At 48.0% G+C, this 27,017-nt stretch overlaps 1 protein-coding gene across 1 annotated transcript in view; it reads left to right on the forward strand.

The window, feature by feature from the left end:
- The first annotated feature begins 8,869 nt into the window (after positions 1-8,869).
- LOC134948882 (uncharacterized) overlaps positions 8,870-27,017 on the forward strand; it is a 283,590-nt gene continuing 265,442 nt past the window's right edge. The window contains exons 1-2 of the mRNA XM_063937152.1: positions 8,870-9,373; positions 19,080-19,198. The gene's annotated coding sequence lies outside the window, so the exon portion shown is untranslated. The remainder of the gene's footprint in view (positions 9,374-19,079; positions 19,199-27,017) is intronic.

Below are 27,017 nucleotides of genomic sequence, written 5' to 3' on the forward strand. Positions count from 1 at the left end.
CAGTGCCAGATATACATTGCCCCACAGTGCCAGATACACATTGCCTCACTGTGCCAGATACACAAATGCCCCCAGAGTGCCAGATATACATTGCCTCACAGTGCCAGATACACAAATGCCCCCACTGTGTCAGATATACATTGCCCCCAGTGCCAGATACAGAAATGCACCCACAGTGCCAGATATGCCCCCAGTGCCAGATACAGAAATGCCCCCAGTGCCAGATATGCCCTCTGTGTCAGATATGACCCCACAGTGCCAGATATGGCCACAGTGCCAGATACACATGTCCCCGCAGTGCCAGATATGCCCCTAGTGCCAGATATTCCCCAGTGCCAGATACACATGACCCCCCATTCCCAGATATGCCCCCAGTGCCAGATATGCCCCCAGTGCCAGATATCCCCCAGTGCCAGATATGCCCCCAGTGCCAGATATGCCCCCAGTGCCAGGTATACATGCCCCCCAGTGCCAGATACACATGTCCCCCATTGCCAGATATGCTCCCATTGCCAGATATCCCCCAGTGCCAGACATGCCCCCAGTGCCAGGTGTACATGAAGCCCCCCCCCCCCCCTCCCCTGCTGCTCACCGCTGCTGCTGGCACTGCTTTCCTGTGTGTGTGAGGGGAGGAGAGCGCAGCCTGCGCCTCTACTTCCCCTCAGTGTCAGGCGGGTGCTGGTGGCTCAGTTCAATTGAGCGCCGATCTGTGAGCCAATCAAAGCTTGTGGTCCAGCAGCCATGGCTGCTGGTCCGCGAGCTCTGATTGGCTCACGGGTGGCGCTGAATTAAACGAAGACACTGAGGGGCAGGAGAGGCGCAGGCTGTGCTCTCCTCCCCTCACATCAGCAGCGGTGCGGCGGGGAGCGGCGGGGAGCAGCAGAGGGAGGGAGGGACGGCGAGCATCGGCCCGTTGGTGTGGGTACGGCGTACCCACGGCTAAATTCTTAAGTGTACGCCGTACCCACCCGTACCCGCACACTTGCACCGCTGCCCACAGTGCAGATATGCCCCCACAGTGCCAGATACATAAATCCCCCCACAGTGCCAGATACATAAATGCCCCCAGTGTCAGATATGCCCCCACAGTGCCAGATACATAAATGCCCCCACAGTGCCAGATACATAAGTGCCCCCACAGTGCCAGATACATAAATGCCCCCACAGTGCCAGATACATAAGTGCCCCCACAGTGCCAGATACATAAATGCCCCCACAGTGCCAGATACATAAGTGCCCCCACAGTGCCAAATACATAAATGCCCCCACAGTGCCAGATACATAAATGCCCCCAGTGCTAGATACATAAATGCCCCCACAGTGCCAGATACATAAATGCCCCAAGTGCCAGATACATAAATGCCCCCAGTGCCAGATACATAAATGTCTGCAGTGCCAGATATGCCCCCACAGTGCCAGATACATAAATGCCCCCACAGTGCAGATATGCCCCCACAGTGACAGATACATAAATGCCCCCAGTGACAGATACATAAATACCCCCACAGTGCAGATATGACCCCACAGTGCCAGATATGACCCCACAGTGCCCTGCCCACCCCAATACATAAATGCCCCCCGTGCCCGATCCATAAATGCCCAATACCTGTGGTGCTGGGAGCTGGGAGGGGAGTGCTGTTGAGGGCGTGGGCGGACTCTTCAAAACTCTTGTGTGCGCGCTATGCACGCTGCACGGCACCGGCGTCTGACGTCAGACGCCGGCACCACACAGCGCGCCACATAGAGCGCACACAAGAGTTTAGGCCGGGGGCGGGCCACTGCAGGCTGGCTCCAGGCACGAATATGGCGGCGCCAGCGTGCGGTGCCCATTAAGGGTGGCGCCCCGCGCGGCCGCTCTATTCGAACATGCCTGGAGCCGGCCCTGCCAATAATCCAACATCTGACAGAGGGGAGGATCTCGCAACCCCAGACCTCCTAACCATAGAAAGGAGTGGGACTCCAGGAACCAATGCCATCTGAAGATAGAGTGGATTTCCACAAGCAAACTCCAAAAACTTTTTTGGACCCCTAATAATGAATGTAACAGGCCCTTTAGTGATGATAAGTAGGCTCCATAGAAAGTTAGATAGTTGGATTGCAATGTGGTTTGAAATCGAAGCAATGACAATTAAATATGTATAGTGTGACTTTGTTATTTTTAAGAGATGTATCCCCCAATAACCAGGGCCGGTGCTAGGGTGTTCGGCGCCCTCCTGCAAACTATCAATTTTGCGCATTTCTACAAATGTGACCGATCTCATCCTCCGAGCTGTAACTAGACATTTTGGTGCCCCCCCCCCGCCCCCATAACATGGGCTATGTGTGCCAATGGCATGCCTCAAAAATATAGGGTCATAAAAAATGACATAAAATGTAGGGGCGTAAAATAATTATAATGCACAGTAGTCTCCATTATTCAAAATTACGCCACACAGTGTACCACTTGTATACATTACGCCTGGTAGAGCCCCTTATATACATTACGCCAGATAGAGCCCCCTTTTTCATATTGCACCAGGTAGAGCCAGTCACACATTATTCCAGGTAGAGCACCCTTTTACACATTGCGTAAGGTATGGTCTCCTTTTACAATGCCAGGTAGAGTCCCTTTTATACATTGTGCTAAGTTGAGCCCCTTTTACAATGCAAGTTAAGCCAGTCACACATTATTCCAGACAAAAGCACCCTTTTACACAATGAGCTAGGTAGAGGTCCTTTTTACACTTTGCGCCAGGTAAAGCACCCTTTTACACATGACGCTTCCCCCAGCACACATTAATGACAACCCCCTCCCCAGCAAATATTAATTACACCCAGGGCCAGTGCTAGAGTGTTTGGCATCCCACTGCAAATTATAAATTTGCACCCTCTCATCTGTAAAAAAGGGACAGTGTGCACCGCAAAAAAGGGGTGTGGTGGTCACACAGGAAGAGGCATGATCACAATGGTACGCCACACATAGGGCTAGATGCATCATCGCTTGGAGAATGATAAAATGGAGAGTGAAAAAGCATCAGCCAATCAGCTCCTAACTACCATGTCACAGGCTGTGTTTAAAAAATGTCAGTTAGGAGCTGATTGGCTGGTACTTTTTCACTCTCCATTTTATCACTTTCCAAGCGATGATGCATCTGGCCCATAATCACAATCTTATTTACATTACCCAAAACAAAGTGCCCCTGAATCATATTACGCCACATAATAGTGCCCCTTATTCACATTACGTCACACAGTAGTGCCCCTTATACACGTTTCACCACACAGTACTATCCCTTATACACAGTGCCCCTTATCAGAGGTGTAGCTAGGTGACATGGTGACCGGAACAAAGTTATGTTTCAGCACCCCCTTCTCTGTGTTGTATTGGGGGCATGTTACATTTGAAAAGAAAAAGATATTTTAAAATCGATAACAGGGCCAGTTCTAGACCTTGAGGAGCTCAGGGCAAAAGTTTCCTTTGGTGCCCTCCATGCTCAAAACAGGGAATGCACCAAAAATATAGGGGCCACAGAATAGTACCAATTCACATGACACTGCACAGTAGTGTTCGCTTCTCACATTACACCGCATAGTAGTGGCCGTTAGTCACATTACACTGCACAGTAATGTTCGCTAGTCGAATTACACCGCATAGTAGTGTCCATTAGCCACATTACACCGCATAGTAGTGTCCGTTCTTCACATTACACTACATAGTAGTGTTCGCTAGTCACATTACACCGCATAGTAGTGTCCATTAGTCACATTACATTGCACAGTAGTGTCCGCTAGTCGAATTACACCGCATAGTAGTGTCCATTAGCCACATTACACTGCATAGTAGTGTCCATTAGTCACATTACACCGCATAGTAGTGTCCGTTAGTCACATTATAGCGCACAGTAGTGTTTGCTAGTCACATTATACCGCACAGTAGTGTTTGCTAGTCACATTATACCGCACAGTAGTGTCCGTTAGTCACATTACACTGCACAGTAGTGCTCGTTAGTCATATTACACCGCACAGTAGTGTTCGCTAGTCACATTACACCGCACAGTAGTGTCCGTTAGTCTCATTACACCGCACAGTAGCGGCCGTTAGTCACATTACACCGCACAGTAGTGTCCATTAGTCACATTACACCTCACAGTAGTGTCTGTTAGTCACATTACACTGTACAGTAGTATTCGCTAGTCACATTACACCGCAATAATGGTGTCCGTAATTCACATTACACTGCACAGTAGTGTTTGCTAGTCACATTACAATGCATAGTAGTATCCGTTAGTCACATTACATTGCACAGTAGTGTTTGCTAGTCACATTACAACGCATAGTAGTGTCCGTTAGTCACATTACACCGCACAGTAGTGTTCGCTAGTCCCATTACACCGCATAGTAGTGTCCGTTAGTCACATTACACCACACAGTAGTGTCCGTTAGTCACATTATACCGCATAGTAGTGTTCACTAGTCACATTTTACTACATAGTAGTGTCCGTTAGTCACATCACACCACACAGTAGTGTCCGTTAGTCACATTACACCGCATAGTAGTGTCCGTTAGTCACATTACACTGCACAGTAGTGTTCGCTGGTAACATTACACCACATAGTAGTGTCAGTTAGTCACATTACACCGCACAGTAATGTTCACTAGTCACATTACACCGTATAGTAGTGTCCATTAATCACATTACACTGCACGGTTGTGTCAGAGAGAGAAAAAAGGCTGCTGGCTGCGCCAGAGCTGGATTAAGGCTATGGGGGGCCCGGGGCACTTCAAACAGTAGGGCCCCTAATAAAAAGGCAGACAGATGAATTACACACATTAGACATACAACAAAAAAACAATACAGCCAGCTTACTTTTTGCTCTATTGCTGGTGACACACTCATTCCTCTCTGTGTCTCCCCAGCAGGGGCTGGCTGGCAACTTTCAGCCTGGGGGGCAGTCACAAGGAAGAGGCCTGGCCAGCAATGTAAAAATGGGTGTTACAATAATGTTGGTGGTATGGTTTGTGTAATGTGTGGTTTAAATAGCTAATTAAATATTTTAAAAATTGTTATGACAAAGAGCTATAAACAAATACATTACCTTCCAGCCCTATCTGACTAAAGCCCCTCCATACACCAGCGATGGATTGGGGCATCAGGGGATTGGGAAAAATTAAACATATTTAAAAATCCCAATTCCCCCGATCTGTACCATATAGCTGGCGAAAAAACAGCAAGGCCTGCATTGTGGTGGACGGCTCCCGACTGAGCTGGAGCACACTAACATCAACGTGGTCTGATGGGTGTAGTATGTTATGCCGGCGGTCGGGACCCCAGCGCCCAGCATACAGGCGCTGGGATCCCGACCACCGGCATAGCGCAAAAGAGACCCTTGCGGGCTTGCTGCACTCGCCACGCTGCGGGCATGATGCGCTATGCGCACCACGCTATTTATTCTCCCTCCAGGGGGGTCGTGGACACCCCAAGCGGGAGAAAAGTTGTTGGTATGCCGGGTATCGGGATTCTGGCGCCGGTATACTCAGCGCCGGGATCCCAACAGCCAGTATATCAAATACCACCCGGTCTGATAACTGCAGCCCTAGTACCAAGTATCAGTCTTGAAATTTCTACACCCATGCAGGCTTTGAAACATAAAAGAGTATATAAAAATACTCTCTAATCCAGCCTGTTTCGTCAAATTGACTTTCTGAAGGAGATTATATATATATAGATATAGAGAGAGAGTGAGAAAGAAAGAAAGAGAAAGAGAGGGAGAGTGGCACTCGGAGGACGTTGCTATTTACTATGTTTCGGGCAGCAGCCCATCGTCAGGGATGAGTGTACAATACAATAGTTCTGCTATGTACTTTCATCCCTGATGACGGGCTCCTGCCCGAAACATATGACAGATTTAAAAAATACATATTAAATAGCAACGTCTTCTGAGTGCCGCCTCAACCTCTCCATATTTACTTTCTCATACACCAAAGGAGGGCACTGGAGCAAGTAGACACGTATAAGAGGATGGAGTGCCCGGCTTGTCTCTCTCTCTCTCTCTCTCTCTCTCTCTCTCTCTAAAATCTCCCCCGAAAAAAACAAATTATAAATGCACATAATAATTGTGCAAGGGTGACCCATCTACTTAAAGTGGGAGCCCCAATGACCGGTCTCCGGAGTAAGCAGGCTCGGCGACAGGGGGGACAAAGGGGACACCAGTGCCGGGCCCCAAGGATCAGATGGGCCCCCGGGATCAAGAATAAAAAATATGAGGCTGCAGTATCTATTGTTACTTTTTAAAAACCATCTCCTGAACGTCTGTCCACCAATTACTTTGATTAAGACCCTGGCTGCTCTGAACATCCATCTCCCAATTCTCTCCCCCACCCCCTGCATACCCTAGTACTTGGTCTGTTCCATTGGTGACGCTGCACCGGCCCTTCCCACCCTCTCTCTTTCCACCAGCACCACCGCGGCATCGCCGTGACCAAGGAGCCCAGCAGTTATAGGTGTACTGTGGTCAGCCTTCCACATCCCCAACGCACGAGGGTAGTGGGTGTGACAGACTGCAGCAGCCCCACTGTTATACTCAGCTGTCCCTACAGACAGAGATCCTTGCTCTGGTGAGTCCCTCGTGGGTCCTGGTATATATATGTGTGTATGTATGTATGTGTGTATATATATATATATATACACACAGTACATATATATACACACACACATGTACGAATACTGCTGTCACACATATACATTCACGCCATTAAAGTTGGGTCGTGAGTGTGTGTGTGTTTGTGTGTCGAGGGGGGGGGGGAAGGGGCGAGGGGGTGGTGGTTAGGGGCACAGAGATATCTTTGTATCGGGCCCCAAGATTTCTGTTGCCAGCCCTGGGGGTAAGTATCAGAGCGCTGGGGGGAAGGGGGGATTGCTGAGATGGAACAGCAATGGGTGGAGGGGTGTTGGGACGGAGCCACGATGTCTGCAGTCTGCCACCTGCATGTATCACCATTTGAGGAGAGGCACCGGGGCAAGTTGTTATTAGTGACATTCACAATTGCGTACCAGTCATAAGAGAGCACAGATAGATAAATAGATACACATACATGCATATACATATGTACATATATATTTACACACACAGGTATACAGAACAAACCAAACCCCCCACCCCCTTTGCAAAGTGTATCTGCTCCACAGTACAAACCACCCCAGGTACTTACCTGATTTATGAAAGGGTGGAGCAGATAAGAAGCAGGATGAACACTGTCACTGAGCCAGCCGGCAGGAGAGGGGAGACCAGTGCTATAGGAGGGAGTATATCGGTAGACAGGAGAATAGGGGCCAGCCTGAAAGGAGCTCCGCTCTGATGGCTGGTCCCAGGGGAGAGGCCAACCACGATTAAAGCAAAACAGTGGCTAAAAGGGTCTGGCTCCGCCTCTAATAATCCCGGACAGGAGATCAGTAGTGTAGATCAGGGAATTGTATCCCTGACTCATCTGCTCTGCCTGCAAAGCTAGCAGTACAGTCTGCATGCCTCCCGGCCCCGGCCTCTTTATATGCACAAGTGCAGCGCGGCTGCGGCACTTTCATGTCTGCCACTGCTCTCCAGGCATCACGCACCCTCCGCTGGCTCCAGTTCACACTTCTTTCCTGCAGCCTGCCCTGCGCGCCCAGCCGCAGGCTGCTACTGTACACACCATTGGACAGCTGAGCCGTCGCTCAGCTGTCCTATACTGCTATGCGGCGCTGGCACCCCGGTTTAGGTTGCCAGGGCAACCTATAGGGAGACGCAGCACTGCAGATCGGATCAGCAACAGAGATCCGATCTGTGGCGGGGGTCCTTTTAGAAAGGGGGGCCCGGGGTACTTATCCCCTGGGCCCCCCCCCTTAATCCGGCTCTGGGCTGCGCTGCCACGGGTCAACCTTACATCAGATGCATCGGCAATGTAATTGCGGATGCATCGGGAGGCGGCGATACACGTGCTGGGCAGCCTTGCTTTGTCCTGGGCGGCCCTGAGCATGTGCAGTGCTGTACTGCAGTGGGGCAGATAGGCTATTGCTGAGCCACTGTGTGTTCCTGTATGGGTGGGTGGGGGAATTGTGATCACAGTGATCACACTCCGCCCTCGAATTGATCCCGACTGAGGGCTGGGGGCTCATGGGTCAGGCACTGCACCCACCCTGCTCGGCACTGCAAAGACTTTTTTAAAAAGTATTTCCCCATAAAGGGGCGTGGCCACAGCTCCCACGATTAGGCCACACCCCAAACCTCTAGACAGCTCGGGATGTTGGTGGCAGTGGCGCTGTGTGTGGCCTGAGGCCACACACTGCATGCACACTCTCTGGGGAGGAGGAGGGGTATGGAGCCACGCTGCAAGCTGCCAGCGCAGTGGCAGCTGGCAGCAGCAGGGATGTAGAGCAGGGAAAGCACCTCTTCATCTTGGCACCTCCCTGTACTGGAACCCTTTGCTGAGAGGCTAGCGCCGGCTCTGCCAATAACCTTGCTCTAGCACACAAACTACACTGGGTCCATTTTGGTCAGAAACAAACACAAGGACAATTTACAAGTGTCACAACAGACTGTTTTTGTGAATCCGTTGGACTCAGACCAACCGAAGGAGTAGATGCTCCTGTATGCAGGAAACAAGGAGGACAAAAATAATTCCTTTTCATGTATTTTATTAACGACAACAGATCTTAATGTAGCTGACCACAGTCATGACCAGAGCCGGATTAAGGGGGGGGCCCAGGGGATAAGTACCCCGGGCCCCCCTTTCTAAAAGGACCCCCGCCACAGATCGGATCTCTGTTGCTGATCCGATCTGCAGTGCTGCGTCTCCCTATAGGTTGCCCTGGCAACCTAAACCGGGGTGCCAGCACCGCATAGCAGTATAGGACAGCTGAGCGACGGCTCAGCTGTCCAATGGTTTGTACAGTAGCAGCCTGCGGCTGGGCGCGCAGGGCAGGCTGCAGGAAAGAAGTGTGAACTGGAGCCAGCGGAGGGTGCGTGATGCCTGGAGAGCAGTGGCAGACATGAAAGTGCCGCAGCCGCGCTGCACTTGTGCATATAAAGAGGCCGGGGCCGGGAGGCATGCAGACTGTACTGCTAGCTTTGCAGGCAGAGCAGATGAGTCAGGGATACAATTCCCTGATCTACACTACTGATCTCCTGTCCGGGATTATTAGAGGCGGAGCCAGACCCTTTTAGCCACTGTTTTGCTTTAATCGTGGTTGGCCTCTCCCCTGGGACCAGCCATCAGAGCGGAGCTCCTTTCAGGCTGGCCCCTATTCTCCTGTCTACCGATATACTCCCTCCTATAGCACTGGTCTCCCCTCTCCTGCCGGCTGGCTCAGTGACAGTGTTCATCCTGCTTCTTATCTGCTCCACCCTTTCATAAATCAGGTAAGTACCTGGGGTGGTTTGTACTGTGGAGCAGATACACTTTGCAAAGGGGGTGGGGGGTTTGGTTTGTTCTGTATACCTGTGTGTGTAAATATATATGTACATATGTATATGCATGTATGTGTATCTATTTATCTATCTGTGCTCTCTTATGACTGGTACGCAATTGTGAATGTCACTAATAACAACTTGCCCCGGTGCCTCTCCTCAAATGGTGATACATGCAGGTGGCAGACTGCAGACATCGTGGCTCCGTCCCAACACCCCTCCACCCATTGCTGTTCCATCTCAGCAATCCCCCCTTCCCCCCAGCGCTCTGATACTTACCCCCAGGGCTGGCAACAGAAATCTTGGGGCCCGATACAAAGATATCTCTGTGCCCCTAACCACCACCCCCTCGCCCCTTCCCCCCCCCCCTCGACACACAAACACACACACACTCACGACCCAACTTTAATGGCGTGAATGTATATGTGTGACAGCAGTATTCGTACATGTGTGTGTGTATATATATGTACTGTGTGTATATATATATATACACACATACATACATACACACATATATATACCAGGACCCACGAGGGACTCACCAGAGCAAGGATCTCTGTCTGTAGGGACAGCTGAGTATAACAGTGGGGCTGCTGCAGTCTGTCACACCCACTACCCTCGTGCGTTGGGGATGTGGAAGGCTGACCACAGTACACCTATAACTGCTGGGCTCCTTGGTCACGGCGATGCCGCGGTGGTGCTGGTGGAAAGAGACAGGGTGGGAAGGGCCGGTGCAGCGTCACCAATGGAACAGACCAAGTACTAGGGTATGCAGGGGGTGGGGGAGAGAATTGGGAGATGGATGTTCAGAGCAGCCAGGGTCTTAATCAAAGTAATTGGTGGACAGACGTTCAGGAGATGGTTTTTAAAAAGTAACAATAGATACTGCAGCCTCATATTTTTTATTCTTGATCCCGGGGGCCCATCTGATCCTTGGGGCCCGGCACTGGTGTCCCCTTTGTCCCCCCTGTCGCCGAGCCTGCTTACTCCGGAGACCGGTCATTGGGGCTCCCACTTTAAGTAGATGGGTCACCCTTGCACAATTATTATGTGCATTTATAATTTGTTTTTTTCGGGGGAGATTTTAGAGAGAGAGAGAGAGAGAGAGAGAAAGAGAGAGAGAGAGAGAGAGAGAGAGAGAGAGAGAGACAAGCCGGGCACTCCATCCTCTTATACGTGTCTACTTGCTCCAGTGCCCTCCTTTGGTGTATGAGAAAGTAAATATGGAGAGGTTGAGGCGGCACTCAGAAGACGTTGCTATTTAATATGTATTTTTTAAATCTGTCATATGTTTCGGGCAGGAGCCCGTCATCAGGGATGAAAGTACATAGCAGAACTATTGTATTGTACATTCATCCCTGACGATGGGCTGCTGCCCGAAACATAGTAAATAGCAACGTCCTCCGAGTGCCACTCTCCCTCTCTTTCTTTCTTTCTCACTCTCTCTCTCTCTCTATATCTATATATATATAATCTCCTTCAGAAAGTCAATTTGACGAAACAGGCTGGATTAGAGAGTATTTTTATATACTCTTTTATGTTTCAAAGCCTGCATGGGTGTAGAAATTTCAAGACTGATACTTGGTACTAGGGCTGCAGTTATCAGACCGGGTGGTATTTGATATACTGGCTGTTGGGATCCCGGCGCTGAGTATACCGGCGCCAGAATCCCGATACCCGGCATACCAACAACTTTTCTCCCGCTTGGGGTGTCCACGACCCCCATGGAGGGAGAATAAATAGCGTGGTGCGCATAGCGCATCATGCCCGCAGCGTGGCGAGTGCAGCAAGCCCGCAAGGGTCTCTTTTGCGCTATGCCGGTGGTCGGGATCCCAGCGCCTGTATGCTGGGCGCTGGGGTCCCGACCGCCGGCATAACATACTACACCCATCAGACCACGTTGATGTTAGTGTGCTCCAGCTCAGTCGGGAGCCGTCCACCACAATGCAGGCCTTGCTGTTTTTTCGCCAGCTATATGGTACAGATCGGGGGAATTGGGATTTTTAAATATGTTTAATTTTTCCCAATCCCCTGATGCCCCAATCCATCGCTGGTGTATGGAGGGGCTTTAGTCAGATAGGGCTGGAAGGTAATGTATTTGTTTATAGCTCTTTGTCATAACAATTTTTAAAATATTTAATTAGCTATTTAAACCACACATTACACAAACCATACCACCAACATTATTGTAACACCCATTTTTACATTGCTGGCCAGGCCTCTTCCTTGTGACTGCCCCCCAGGCTGAAAGTTGCCAGCCAGCCCCTGCTGGGGAGACACAGAGAGGAATGAGTGTGTCACCAGCAATAGAGCAAAAAGTAAGCTGGCTGTATTGTTTTTTTGTTGTATGTCTAATGTGTGTAATTCATCTGTCTGCCTTTTTATTAGGGGCCCTACTGTTTTAAGTGCCCCGGGCCCCCCATAGCCTTAATCCAGCTCTGGTCATGACTAATGAGTTCTAGGTTGAAGGACTGTGGAGACTGAGGTTACTGAACTCCTGAAGAACGAAATTGGAGAACACGGAGAGGAATTTTTGTTGGATGAAGAGGAGGTGTGGCTGAGGAACTGTGAAGAAGTTTGCTGGGTGACGTGGAAGCGTGAATAAAGAACTGTGAAGAATTGGTTACTGGATGGTGTGAAGACGTGAATGAAGAACTGTAAAGAATGTCCACTGGATGATGTGAAGATGTGAATGAAGATCTATGAAGAATGTCCACTGGATAATGCAAAGACGTGAATGAAGAACTGTGAAGAATGTCCACTGGATGAAGTGAAGACGTGACTGAGAGACACAAGAAGAAGCTGGCGAACCACCACGGGGCTCCAGAGAATCCAAAGGTACCTTCGGGTGAGCGGTTTACCGTGACCGCGCTCTGAAGGGCTGACGGGTAATACGCAGCGAGAGACGGCAGGCAACTCGGAGAGCAGAGATGGGACCAGAATACCTGAAGACGCACAGAACAATCTGCAGGAGCACAGAGCTAGGGTACAGAGTAACTACAACAAAGCACTGGCACAGAATGTAAAATTCCCAGCCTACTTATAGGCATCAAGGAAACAGGATTGGCTGATACTCACCCATAGATGCTCACTTGGTCTCCAACATGGCCCCCTATGCTGCAGACACACATGAGCGCTGCAGGCCACTAGGTCCACACTCCTGACTCCCGGAAGCCGTGTCACTTGCGCCGCTGACCGCGCCACTTCCCCATGCGGCCACACAGCACCGCAATCAGCTGCGTCGGCAACGGACGGATCTCGGGACACGCGGCGGTGAGAGCTTGTCTCATGACAACAAGCTCAACACGAACAGGATCTTGGTTGTAACTGAACTCATGAGCCCCATTCTGTGAGGCAGCAATGATAACCACTGTGCTACCTGTATTCACTGCAATGAAAGGGCAATCTGACAGAATACTTCACCTCCATCACATCCCAAAATTCAGACTTTCACAAAAAAACAACAACAGTCATTGGCCACTAATTACAAGTTGAGAGCTGCAGACAGAGACCTACAGTAGGTGGAAGCTGCAAGCAGCAATGTGCATACAGGATCAGAGACTGATGTGCACATGAGACAACTCCAAAAAACCACAAAGATGATAGGAGACTTCCTGCAAAACAATGAGCAAGAGATAATGGTGGTCATGCCAAGTTGTTCACTCGTTGCCGTTTTTTCGCAACGCAGTGATTAGGTGGAAAATGCACATGCGCATGGTACGCAGCGTGCATGCGCTAAGTTATTTAACACAAAACTTAGTAGATTTGCTGGTGTTCGTGCGGCGCTTTTCAGTCGCACTGCTGATCGGTGAGTGATTGACCGGAAAGGGGCGTTTCTGGGAGGTAACTGGCCGTTTTCAGGGAGTGTACTAAAAAAACGCAGGCGTGCCAGGTAAAAACGCAGGAGTGGCTGACGCAGGAGTGGCTGGAGAAACTGGGGAGTGGCTGGCCGAACGCAGGGCGTGTTTGTGACGTCAAACCAGGAACTAAACGCACTGAGGTGATCGCAATCTAGGAGTAGGTCTGGAGCTACTCAGAAACTGCAGGGAATTATTTAGTAGCAGTTCTGCTAATCTTTCGTTCGCTATTCTGCTAAGCTAAGATACACTCCCAGAGGGCGGCGGCCTAGCGTTTGCAATGCTGCTAAAAGCAGCTAGCGAGCGAACAACTCGGAATGAGGGCCAATGGCTTTTAGCAGCAGTGCAAACGCTAAGCCGCCGCCCTCTGGGAGTGTATCTTAGCTTAGCAGAAGTGCGACCGAAAGGATCGCAGCGCTGCTACAAAAAAAGATTGTGCAGTTTCTGAGTAGCTCGAGACTTACTCCTAGCTAGCGATCACTTCAGACTGTTTAGTTCCTGTTTTGACGTCACAAACACGCCCTGCGTTCGGCCAGCCACGCCTGCGTTTCCCCAGGCACGCCCGCGTTTGTATCTGACACGCCTGCGTTTTTACACACACTCTCCGAAAACGGTCAGTTACCTCCCAGAAACACCCACTTCCTGTCAATCACTCTGCGGCCAGCAGTGAGACTGAATAGCGTCGCTAGACCTTGTGTGAAACTGCATTGGCTTTTGTGAAAGTACGTCGCGTGTGCGCAGTGCACCCCATTCGCATACGCAGAAATGCCGATTTTTAGCCTGATCGCTGCACTGCGAACAACGGCAGCTAGCGTAAAAAATGAACAATATACTGCGCTGTAAAATAGGTAGCAGCTCCTATAGATAAATAGTAATAAATAAATGTATGTAGGGAGCGCTTGAATAAAAATAAATAAATTAGTGTGATATCTGTAATGTGTGCAATACCTGTATAAAGAAAAGGTTAGATAACGTTATGATGTTTACGCTCCTTTTAGGAGTGTTTTGTGGTAAGCAGCAGTTCATGCAGGCGAGTCAGCGGTGGGTCCCGTTAATTGCCGGCGGCTGGAGCCGCAAATGGTCATATGTCTGAAACAGCGTTCACTACCTGTCCCTGACTACTGACCTTTGTTAGGTGTTGTTCTCCTTTGCTGGCCGGCTGGTTCCCTTGCTCGTTGCCCTCGGGTAGTGTTGTTTCGTGCGCCCCGTCAAAGCTGCGGCGCTGATGTTAACCAGTCACTTCCCTCTCTATCTCACGAATGAAAACGGCTTCCACTGAGCGACCAACGCGTTTCGGGCTATTTCCAGCCCTTTGTCTAGGATCCTAGACAAAGGGCTGGAAATAGCCCGAAACGCGTTGGTCGCTCAGTGGAAGCCGTTTTCATTCGTGAGACAGAGAGGGAAGTGACTGGTTAACATCAGCGCCGCAGCTTTGACGGGGCGCACGAAACAACACTACCCGAGGGCAACGAGCAAGGGAACCAGCCGGCCAGCAAAGGAGAACAACACCTAACAAAGGTCAGTAGTCAGGGACAGGTAGTGAACGCTGTTTCAGACATATGACTATTTGCGGCTCCAGCCGCCGGCAATTAATGGGACCCACCGCTGACTCACCTGCATGAACTGCTGCTTACCACAAAACACTCCTAAAAGGAGCGTAAACATCATAAAGTTATCTAACCTTTTCTTTTTACAGGTATTGCACACATTACAGATATCAAACTAATTTATTTATTTTTATTCTAACGGCAGCTAGCGATCAACTCGGAATGAGGGCCCATATGCACACACCCTGCTTGAGGAAACTTAGTATATGCAGAGGTTGCAGCAAAATACAGTACGTCACAGGCTGCTATACAAGCAGATTTTGTACAAACACCCAAAGGGATGGGTGCAGAAGGAATGAGGACTAATATCTCCACCCACAAGCAGGCAATCCTTCTGCTGCTTTGTACACCTCCCTTCTTGCACCCACCCCTCGCTTTGATTGTATGGCAGTGGAAATACATGCGTTAATGTCTTGCCAATAACATATTTTTGTGCTTTCTTTTTATGCCTGATTTTTAACATGTGATACTGTGTTTTGAAATTATTTTAAAATGATTTGTATTCTTTAGTTTTATTCTAACCATTGTTGTCTACCATAGTTAAAACTAATTTGTTATTTTACATTTTGTTTATCCGTGGCAATAGTGAGTTATGATGCCATTAATTAATTTTTGTTGGGTCAGCCTTTTATTTGTCAGTTGCAGCCCACATTTCATGTTTGGGTAAGAGGGGTTTGACCACTTATATCTTAAGTGCTGACACTACCTTTAACAGTCCAATATTGCTTGGCTCCCATTTATGGAGAGTAAGGCACTAGTTTTACATAGCACTTGTTACATTGTAGATTAGATCTATATAGTACCCTTCTTAGAGCCAGAGATACTGTCTCGTGTTCAATTTTATTTCATAGAAACATAGAATTTGACGGCAGATAAGAACCACTTGGCCCATCTAGTCTGCCGCTTTTTTTTTATTATCCTTTAGGTAATCTCAACCCTTTTTGAACCTTAATTCTTTGTAAGGATATTCATATGCCTATCCCAAGCATGTTTAAATTGCTCTACAGTCTTAGCATCTACCACCTCTAATGGGAGGCTATTCCACTTGTCCACTACCCTTTCTGTGAAGTAATGTTTCCTTAAATTTCCCCTGAACCTGCCTCCCTCCAGTTTCACTGTATGTCCTCGAGTTCTAATACTTCTCTTCCTTTGAAGAATGTTTCACTCCTGAACTTTGTTAAAACCCTTGGTATATTTGAAAGTTTCTATCATGTCCCCCCTTTCCCTTCTCTCCTCCAAACTATACATGTTAAGATCTTTTAGCCTTTCCGGGTAAGTTTTGTGATGTAGGCCATGCACCATTTTAGTTGCCCTTCTTTGTACAGTCTCTAATGTATTTATATCCTTAAGGAGAAGGATTTCTTTTGGGCTAAGTTGGGAAACCCACTAGTTCTCCTTAGGTTGTAGAGATTGGATATCCATTGGCGCCAACCTTACATTTATGTTTACAGGGTGTCACAAATGTAAACCTTTTGGAAATAGAGTAGGTGAAAGTGGACATTGTTAGGTTTTATAAGTGAAGAGCAGAGGCGGAACTGACGGAGACAATGAAGTCATTTGCTGCCGGGCTATATCCTGAAGGGGGCACTTTCTTAATTGTCCCGGGTTCTGTATCCATGCTGCTGTAACAAAGGAGTCTCGAGTTAGGCACAAAGTATAAAAACGTGTTGCATGACACATACAGTGAAGTACAAGCACTCCTTACACCCTCACCGCACCATCGGCAGTGAGCCTGCAGCACCGGTGCTTACCTCTGCTCCCTCCAACTGGAGAGTAAGGAGGTCTACTGGAAAGACACAAGACTGTGGGACCCAAGTGACCACAGACCCGGAAGTTGTAGCCTGCTGTTGCGCAGTTGAGGCATCCCAGGCGATACCGCAGGATCACCGGCAGTAGAAGGACACAGGCCACCATTGTACACAGCGGGGAAGTACCAATAGGACCCAGAAGCTGAGCCAGCATAGGCGCACCATACGTAGTGTGTCCCCAGTGTGGATACTGACTACAAGCTTGGTGGCCCCTACACAAGACCGTCTACCCACCGCACTACCTCCCAGTATCACAAACACCCCCCCTTCTTCCTCATCAGTAAGAATCTCTGAAAAATCCAGGGCTATTTGCAAAATGTCAAATAAGTTATTATTTGACATTTTGCAAATAGACCTGGATTTAATAAGTGATATTCTGTGTAATTGCTGAGGGACATTTGCAATAGGTCATCTGAGACTGACCAGTGGTGCAAGTATGGCAGTACAACACAGCAGAGGAGGCTGATGAGGCATGGAAGGGCTAATGAGAGATAGATGGGGAGGCTGTTGGAGATGGGGGAGGCAGTGAGAAACAGAGGGGGAGGCTGGGAGAAGCTGAAAGTGACAATGCTAAATTCCTTTGTCGTATAAACAACCCTTTATGAAGTCTAAGAACACTGTACGCTGTTTACTTAAGAAGTACCGTACGGGTACGCTGGTTGCGTAACGATCGCTCCGCCGTAGGCGAGACGCTCAAGCGTCACGATCGCTCACGGCCCAGCGATCACAGGACAGCACGTTAAGGGCTATGACTAGAGTAATGATTCGCTATGGCGTAGCGGACGCTCGAGACCACGAGGAGATCACCAGCGGCGCTGACGCTCACAACGCTATACCTTTATGTCTAAACCTTATACCAATGAAATACACAGAATACCTTAATGTGAATACAGGGTGTAAGTGCAACCTTGTGTAACCTGACTAACTACAAAGCTGCTTGAGCGTCACCGACGCTCAAGTGAACACTTAACACTATAGGAAATACACAGATACTGGTTTAGGGTCCAAAGCCTATTAACTGTATTATATCTAATATACTTGTAAAAGGGGATAACAGTACAAATGATACACTACAATATAACAGAGACTTCCTAACCAAAATACAATACTATCTAATACAATTCAATACTAGTCTAGGGGAGATGTGAGAGAAAAGAGAAAGGAGAGAGAGAGAGAGAAATGGAGAGAGATGAGAGAAATTGGCTCACAGTAAGACAATGATTACGGAGAGAAACTTACGCACAAAGGGTATGATCGCATGCGCCTCGATATCCAGCTCCCGGTTATCAGCAGAAAACCGTTGATGAGAGAGTGAGGTTGGATATGGTCGGCCTGCCTATTTATGCCCCTCACACAATGCAATCTCATAGTCCCTACAATCCCATTGTCCATTGGACGTCGGAATTCGGCCCTGTATCATAACAAAAGGTCATAGGTTGATTCATACAGGTGGGCTGTGACGATTTCAAACAGCTCAGGTGGGTGGGAAACTAGGTTTCCCGCCGCATACCTGAGTATGAGTAAATAATAGAAATGGACATAAACTTCTTATGTCCATAACTATTCGCACAAGCGATTAATACGCTCCAAACCAACACCGGAATATTGCTAATTAAATACTCTTCCGATGGGTACCAAACACTGCTGCATGACTCTTGTTAGACCCTTCCCACAATACAAAGAGGGATTCCTCAGCTCAGGGACATTCTATATTAACTAAACTTTCAGAAACTATCAAAGGGACCATGATCTACAAACTACATTAATTGTGAAAATATGTAACGATTGGGTCGCACGCTACGACTACATACTCCTTACCGTAAATACGCATACCGATGCGAGCGGGTGCACGCATCAGCGGGTATGCGCTATCACGGGAAAGCGCACGCATGCGCAGCACGGACCAGCATGAGGTGCAAATATGGCAGCGTGTATAGGGATATTTTTCTGACTTTGACAAAAGGAATAGAGGGGGAGGCTGAGAGAGGCTGAAAGACATGGGGTGGCTGAGAGAGGCACAGAGGGGAAGGCTGAGAGACACAGAAGTGGGAGGCTGAGAGACACGGAGGGGGAGGCTAAAAGACACAGAGAGGGAGGATGACACAGAAGGGGAGGTTGAAGAGGTTAAAAGACAGATGGGGAGACTTAGAGACAGAGGGGGAGGCTAAGAGAGTTTGAGGGACATGGGAAGGCTGAAAGACACAGAGTGAGTGGGAGGCTGAGAGACACAGGGGATGAGGTTCAGGAGTGTTGGGGCAGGAGGCTGGAGAGACACAAGGGGCAGGAGGCTGGAGTGGATACAGGGTTCAGGAAGTGACAGTGGGTATCAGTCTGCTTGAACCTCTGTTGTATGATGTTGACATTAATTATATTCCTACACAAACAGGAATCTTCCGAACCAATAGATCTCCTACATGAATTGTGAATACCGACTGAAGACCCTGCCTGGGGAGGATCCATTTCTTAAGAGGTTCCCCGTTGCAGTGAAACCACTATATACAGTAGGTAAGGTGTACCCATAAGAAATTTTCTCTATTTGTACAACTGGACTACTCTGATATGGTATACATACAATTTTAGTAATAAATAACCCCTATTTTATCAACAGAATCATTCTTACGTACTTACTGTGTAATACAGCCACACTAATAATATATAGGATTAATATTACACATATTCTGATCAATCCATACCCTCCCCCCCTACAAATTGACCCTGAGCTGTGCTTTATCGTACCTATACTATAACAGAGGAGCTGCCGATGTGGTGGAGCCACCAAACGGAGTGCCAATCAGCATCAGCAGCGCTCCGACTCCATGACCTGGACTTCATGGTCTGCTCTGGTCACGGACATGATGTGTCATTCCACATCCATCCATGACTGTGGAACTGCCACAGTGTGGGCATGCAGAAGGAGGGCGGTATGGCTGTGACTGTGCACTGTGGATGCTTACTTTTATTTTAGTTGTTCAACCATGAGTCAGGTTTAAATTTGTTTTAGGAGATCGAAGAGTAGACATTGGGAGAAGGGGGAGACACCAACATTTATCTTGCCTCTGGGCAACTCTGACGAATTTACGCCACTGGTGAAGAGGTCATATAAAAGAAGAAAGTGCTTGTTACAAATATTTGATTGTCATAAGATAAGGAAGTGGAGGGACTTCCGGTGGGCGGGCCGAACTGACTGGCCGCATCTTAGATGAGCTCTCCATCCAGGGTGATCAATTTACTCCTTTCACCGGCTGCACCTGGACAGGGACCCCAATTTCTACCTCTGCGGGGTCCTGAGATAGTGAGGGGCTAAGTGGTGCTGCTTCCCGGATCACCCCTGACCCGTACTCACCGCCAGAGTCAGCGCACGCTGTGTGCTGCATATGACGATGGCCATCTTGGTTCCCGGCCGCCTCTGGGCTCCAGCTGCCTAAAGCGACACAGGATGTCTCTCACCCCCTGCTGCGGCTGCTTACAAGCCAGCAGGCTCTCTGCCTCCCTCCCACGCTTCCCGCAGATCCTGCTGCGGAGTACCTCCAGAGGTGACCCACGCTGTGTGCGGCGGTGGCTCCCCTCACTCCTGGCCGCGCCTGAAGCTCCACAGCGAGACCTCACCGGCATAGCAGGTATTGTGCTGGACACTGCCTGCTACAACTGAGGTCTGTGGCTGGGGGTGGAGGGCTCCACCCCCCCCCCTTTTCCTCTCTGCTTCACACAGGCATCTCCTGTTTCTGTGCCTGGGCTCCTCATGCTTAACCTTGACCTATCACCATCAACGTTACACTAAAAGCTGCATTAGGAGACACAGGGCTAATCCCTCCTCCCTTCTTCGCAGGCTTATCCACATTTACACACAAGGGAACCACACTACACCTTGCTTGCTCTCTCCCTACCTCACAACAGAGGTGATATTTGGAAGCAAGGGGTTCTCCCCCCTTGTTTCCTCTGCTCGTCAGCTGCCTATATAACATCTAAGTCTGTGATAGGGGCAAAATTATTTCCTCCTTTCCCTCATCATTGTGGTGTGTTTATAGCTGCTCCTACACCCCTCTCCCTACGTTCAACAGTGCTTTCACCAAGACCGCAAGTGATTAACAACAGTGGAATTCTTTTCCTCCTTTATATCCTTACCTGGATCGGTCCTCCTTTCACTATTATTGAATTATATTTAAATTACAACACCGGCCATGGAGCGATATGTGGCTAAAACACTGTAGGTAACCAAAGGCTCCCAGAATAAAAATAAAACGGCATCTAAATATAAAAATACTTGATATAACCATTCCCTATCCCCCACCTCACCTTGAAGGGGAAATCCTGCAGATACGTTGCCAATACCTGATGGATTCAGCCCGTCTATTCAGAGGGCTAAACAAATCTCAGATATTATCTCACCCCTATTGGATGCGAAGCTAGCCCCACTGCTGGAGGCTATTAATACGGCTGCTGCTCAAATAATGCAACACACACAACATCTTGTGGAAGCGGAGGACCGTATTTCCACTTTGGAGGATGACCAGATTGAGGCAAATCATAACTGCAAACACACAACGCCACTCTTGCGGCCTTAACCTATAAAAACAAGGATTTGGAGAATCGCAATCGGCGAATTAGTTTGCGCCTCGTTGGCCTTCCAGAATCGGTTCGACCCAAAGATTTATTGGACCTGGTCTCCCGCTGGCTTCCTAACACTCTGGGTCTCCCTTCCTCGCCCACGTCTTATATGCTGGAAAGGGCCCATCGTCTTGGCCCTGACAAACAAGCTTCACATTCTCGCTCTAGAACTAGTGATGAGCGGGTTCGGTTCCTCGGAATCCGAACCCCCCCGAACTTCACCCATTTTACACGGGTCCGAGGCATACTCTGATACTCCAGTATTGCTCGGTTAACCCGAGCGCGCCCGAACGTCATCATCCCGCTGTCGGATTCTCGCGAGATTCGGATTCTATATAAGGAGCCGCGCGTCGCCGCCATTTTTCACTCGTGCATTGGAAATGATAGTGAGAGGACGTGGCTGGCGTCCTCTCACTTAGTTTCAGAACTTTCAGGGGGCTGCAAATATCTTTATTCTGGGGACCAGCAGTATTATAGGAGGAGTACAGTGCAGAGTTTTGCTGACCAGTGACCACCAGTATTATACGTTCTCTGCCTGAAAAACGCTCCATATCTGTGCTCAGTGTGCTGCATATATCTGTGCTCACACTGCTTTATTGTGGGGACTGGGGACCAGCAGTATTATATAGGAGGAGTCTAGTGCAGAGTATTGCTGACCAGTGACCACCAGTATTATACGTTCTCTGCCTGAAAAACGCTCCATATCTTTGCTCAGTGTGCTGCATATATCTGTGCTCACACTGCTTTATTGTGGGAACTGGGGACCAGCAGTATTATATAGGAGTTGTACAGTGCAGAGTTTTGCTGACCAGTGACCACCAGTATTATACGTTCTCTGCCTGAAAAACGCTCCATATCTGTGCTGCATTGTAGTATATAGCAGGAGTACAGTGCATAATTTTGCTGACCACCAGTATATAATATATAGGAGTACGGTACAGAAGGCCACTGCTCTACCTACCTCTGTGTCGTCAAGTATACTATCCATCCATACCTGTGGTGCATTTCAGTTTTGCACTGTTTGCTGACCACCAGTATATACTATATAGCAGTACGGTACAGAAGGCCACTGCTCTACCTACCTCTGTGTCGTCAAGTATACTATCCATCCATACCTGTGGTGCATTTCAGTTTTGCACAGTTTGCTGACCACCAGTATAACTATATATATATATATATATATATATATATATATATATATATATATATATATATATATAGCAGTACGGTACAGTAGTCCACTGCTCTACCTACCTCTGTGTCGTCAAGTGTCCTATCCATCCATACCTGTGGTGCATTTCAGTTGTGCGCAGTATATATAGTAGTAGGCCATTGCTATTGATATATTACTGGCATATAATTCCACACATTAAAAAATGGAGAACAAAAATGTGGAGGGTAAAATAGGGAAAGATCAAGATCCACTTCCACCTCGTGCTGAAGCTGCTGCCACTAGTCATGGCCGAGACGATGAAATGCCATCAACGTCGTCTGCCAAGGCCGATGCCCAATGTCATAGTAGAGAGCATGTAAAATCCAAAAAAATAAAGCTCACTAAAATGACCCAAAAATCTAAATCTAAATCGTCTGAGGAGAAGCGTAAACTTGCCAATGTGCCATTACGACACGGAGTGGCAAGGAACGGCTGAGACCCTGGCCTATGTTCATGGCTAGTGGTTCAGCTTCACATGAGGATGGAAGCACTCATCCTCCTGCTAGAAAACTTAAAAGAGTTAAGATGGCAAAAGCACAGCAAAGAACTGTGCGTTCTTCTAAATCACAAATCCCCAAGGAGAGTCCAATTGTGTTGGTTGCGATGCCTGACCTTCCCAACACTGGACGGGAAGAGGTTGTGCCTTCCACCATTTGCACGCCCCCTGCAAGTGCTGCAAAGAGCACCCGGAGTCCAGTTCCTGATAGTCAAATTGAAGATGTCACTGTTGAAGTACACCAGGATGAGGATATGGGTGTTGCTGGCGCTGGGGAGGAAATTGACAAGGAGGATTCTGATGGTGAGGTGGTTTGTTTAAGTCAGGCACCTCTTTTTTTCTTTGCATCATGTGCTGTTTAGGGACTATTTTTTAAATCTGCCATCCTGTCTGACACTGCAGTGCCACTCCTAGATGGGCCAGGTGTTTGTGTCGGCCACTTGTGTCGCTTAGCTTAGTCACACAGCTACCTCATTGCATCTTTTTTTTTCTTTGCATCATGTGCTGTTTGGGGACTATTTTTTGAAGTGCCATCCTATCTGACACTGCAGTGCCACTCCTAGATGGGCCAGGTGTTTGTGTCGGCCACTTGGGTCGCTTAGCTTAGTCATCCAGCGACCTCGGTGGCAAATTTTAGGACTAAAAATAATATTGTGAGGTGTTCAGAATAGACTGGAAATGAGTGGAAATTATGGTTATTGAGGTTAATAATACTATGGGATCAAAATGACCCCCAAATTCTATGATTTAAACTGTTTTTGAGGGGTTTTTGTAAAAAAACACCCGGATCCAAAACACACCCGAATCCGACAAAAAATTCAGGGAGGTTTTGCCAAAACGCGTCCGAATCCAAAACACGGCCGCGGAACCGAATCCAAAACCAAAACACAAAACCCGAAAAATATCGGTGCACATCACTACCTAGAACAGTGATCTTCAAGTTATTGAATTACCTAGATAAGGTAAAAATGATGGAGGCCTATCGTAAAACCTCCAACTTCAATTATGAGAACTCCAAACGCCTCCTCTTTCAGGGCTTTTCGTTCCAAGTTTCTTCACGAAGGTGGGAATCCTCTCCAATTTGCAAGGAACTTTTCTCACAAAATATAAGATCTGCACTCCTTTTATCCTAGCAAAATTGAGGATCTTCCATGCTGGAAAATCGCATTATTTTGTCACCCCTGATGTTGCTCTGAACTTTCTTAAGTCTTTATCTTCGCCTTCATCTGACTCACGTATGGATGATGCCGATTGACTGTCCATGACATGTTAAGAATCAATATAACAAGTCTTCTTTTTCCTCTCTATTGAATGTAACACTGTTTAATTTGTGTTTTTTGTATGCACTGTTGTTATTGTTGCAAGGGATTTCCCTCTCTATACTGAGGGTAAATGAATGGAGGGATGTTTCTCCATTTTCTCTGCCTGTTTTCATTTTACTTTTCTTCTTCTAATCGTATTAATGTTTTTATTATATTTCGATGGTTTTTAGAACTGTCCCACTGGTTTCGGAAAATTGTGAAATTCATTGACAGGTGGCAAATATTTTTTGTTCTTGTGTTTTTTTACATGTATTATGGTACAATTTCTCTTTCTTGATTATGTACCGTGCCTGCATGTCTTTAGTCCCCCCCCCCTGCTTGCTGGGACAGGTGGTTGGACGCTCTATTGTGGCTTCTCCTTCCATGTTCCATCAGACTGGGTATCGGATAATGTCAGGACCTATTGCTACTGACATTCCCATGGATAGCTCTAAGACTTCTCTTAAGCTGGTCTCTTGGAACGTAGAGGGATTGAACACACCGGTTAAGAGGAAGAAAATTTAGAGTCATCTTAAAAAATTTCTTCCAGATGTTGTATTCTTACAAGAGACACACTGGCAAATTACTGATCCAAACAAAGTTAGGGATATTTGGGTTAGTGACTTTAGGTGTCCCTCCTACACTACAAAAACCCGGGGAGTACTACTTTTATTCAGTAAGTCATTGCACTATGAGATCAAGGATGAATGGATAGATCCTGAAGGGAGGTTTTTATTCTTGAAGGTAGATATTGAAAGGGAAAGGTTCACCTTGGCTTGCATATATGCCCCACAGGACCTAATGTATCATTTTTTTTCAGATCTTTTTCTTAACCTACAGGGTTGGCTAGAGGGCTCTTTAATCTTGGGGGGGTGACTTGAATGTAGTTTTTGATCCTTCATTAGATGTATTGGGTGGTCCTAGACAGTCAGGCTTGAATAGGTCTGCTCTGCCCACCTTATCACTATTGTTAGATTCCTTACACATATTGGATCTCTGGCGATTCTTATATCCTGACTCTAGAGAATACTCCTTTTTCTCACACCCACATAAGTTGTTTTCACGATTAGACTATTGGTTGATATCGGACTCATTTAATTCATAGATGTCACAACTGAGGGCCTGAGCTGACGGGAGGCAGCCTCAGTTGTAGGGGCTGAGATGTAACGGAACCTGGGAGGTTGTATCAGACCCCTAGACATGTAAGTAACATGTAGAATAACTGCCCGAAGGCGTGACCACGACAACCAGGATAAAAGTCAATGATGTTTATTATGACAAACTCCGTAACACAGCAGCAGTAAAAGGAAACATAAAAGTCAACAGAGGATAAATACAATTCCTGGGTACTACAGGGTGGCAAGGGCCACAGGCACTGGTAGTGTGAGACAGTTCTTATAATCTTCTAGTTGGAAAGTCCTTACCAGGCCTGACTGTAGCAATGGAGAGAACCCAGGATCGTACCAGCTGATGTTCCAGGAAAGGCTGGGCTGCTGAAGGTAAAACGGCTGCTGTGGATACTGGCTGGAACCAGACTGTTGTTGGTACGGAGTGGATACTGGCTGGAACCAGTTAAATAATAAACGAACTTGAGAGCGATGAAATAATAATGAAGTTTGGAGTTTGAGAGCGGTGAAATAATAATACCGGTGGAGAGTGGTAAACTGCAGAAAAGGACACCGGCCCTTTAAGAGAAGCTATACACTGCTGGAAGCTGGGCTGGAAGCAGGTGATTGTTTGAGAGCGGTGAAATAATAATACCGGTGGAGAGTGGTAAACTGCAGAAAGGACACCGGCCCTTTAAGAGAAGCTGTACACTGCTGGAAGCTGGGCTGGAAGCAGGTGATTGTTGTAGCTGGAAACAGGTGAGTCCAGAATGGATCGGAGAGTCGGGCTACACCGCAGATGGAATGCTGGTGCGGGTCTCTATAGCAGAAGTCTGGAGACAGGAGCTGGAACCTGGAAGACAACCACAGGAGAGAGACAAACTGGAACTAGGTTAGACAACCAAAGCACTGACGCCTTCCTTGCTCAGGCACAGCATACTTATACCTGCAGCAAGGAAGGGGTTGGCTAGGCAATTATGCAAATCAACAATACAGACAGCAGATTGGTGGAAATAATCAGATGACAAAATCCAAGATGGCTGCGCCCATGCAGACACTTGGAGGGAAGTTTGGTTTGTAATCCATGTGAGAATTGAAACAGTAATGGCGACGCCGGCCACAGGAGACAGGAGACGCCAGACTGACAAGCGCACATTTAACCACGCGGACACAGCGGAGGCCGCTGCTGATGAAATCACCACTCTGACATTCTGCATGTGGAAACTCAGGAACAGCGGGATCCGGTCCTGGAACGCTGAGCCAGCCTTAGGAGGCATCTGAAGGGTAAGTAATGGCGTCCAGATACCCGGATCGTGACAGCACCCCCCCCCTTTAGGAGTGGCCCCAGGACACTTCTTAGGCTTTAAAGGAAACTTTGCGTGGAAATTTCGGACCAAGGCAGGAGCATGGACGTCTGAGGCATTGGTCCAAGAGCGTTCTTCAGGACCATAGCCCTTCCAGTCAATGAGGTATTGTAACTGACCGTAACGGAAACGTGAGTCCAAAATCTTGGCCACCTCGTACTCGACTCCCCGTTGAGTCTGAACTTTGGGAGCTGGAGGAAGTGCGGAATGAAACCGATTCAGGATCAGCCGTTTCAACA

The sequence above is a fragment of the Pseudophryne corroboree genome, chromosome 8 (genome assembly GCF_028390025.1).
Source record: "Pseudophryne corroboree isolate aPseCor3 chromosome 8, aPseCor3.hap2, whole genome shotgun sequence".
Classification (NCBI taxonomy): Eukaryota; Metazoa; Chordata; class Amphibia; order Anura; family Myobatrachidae; genus Pseudophryne; species Pseudophryne corroboree.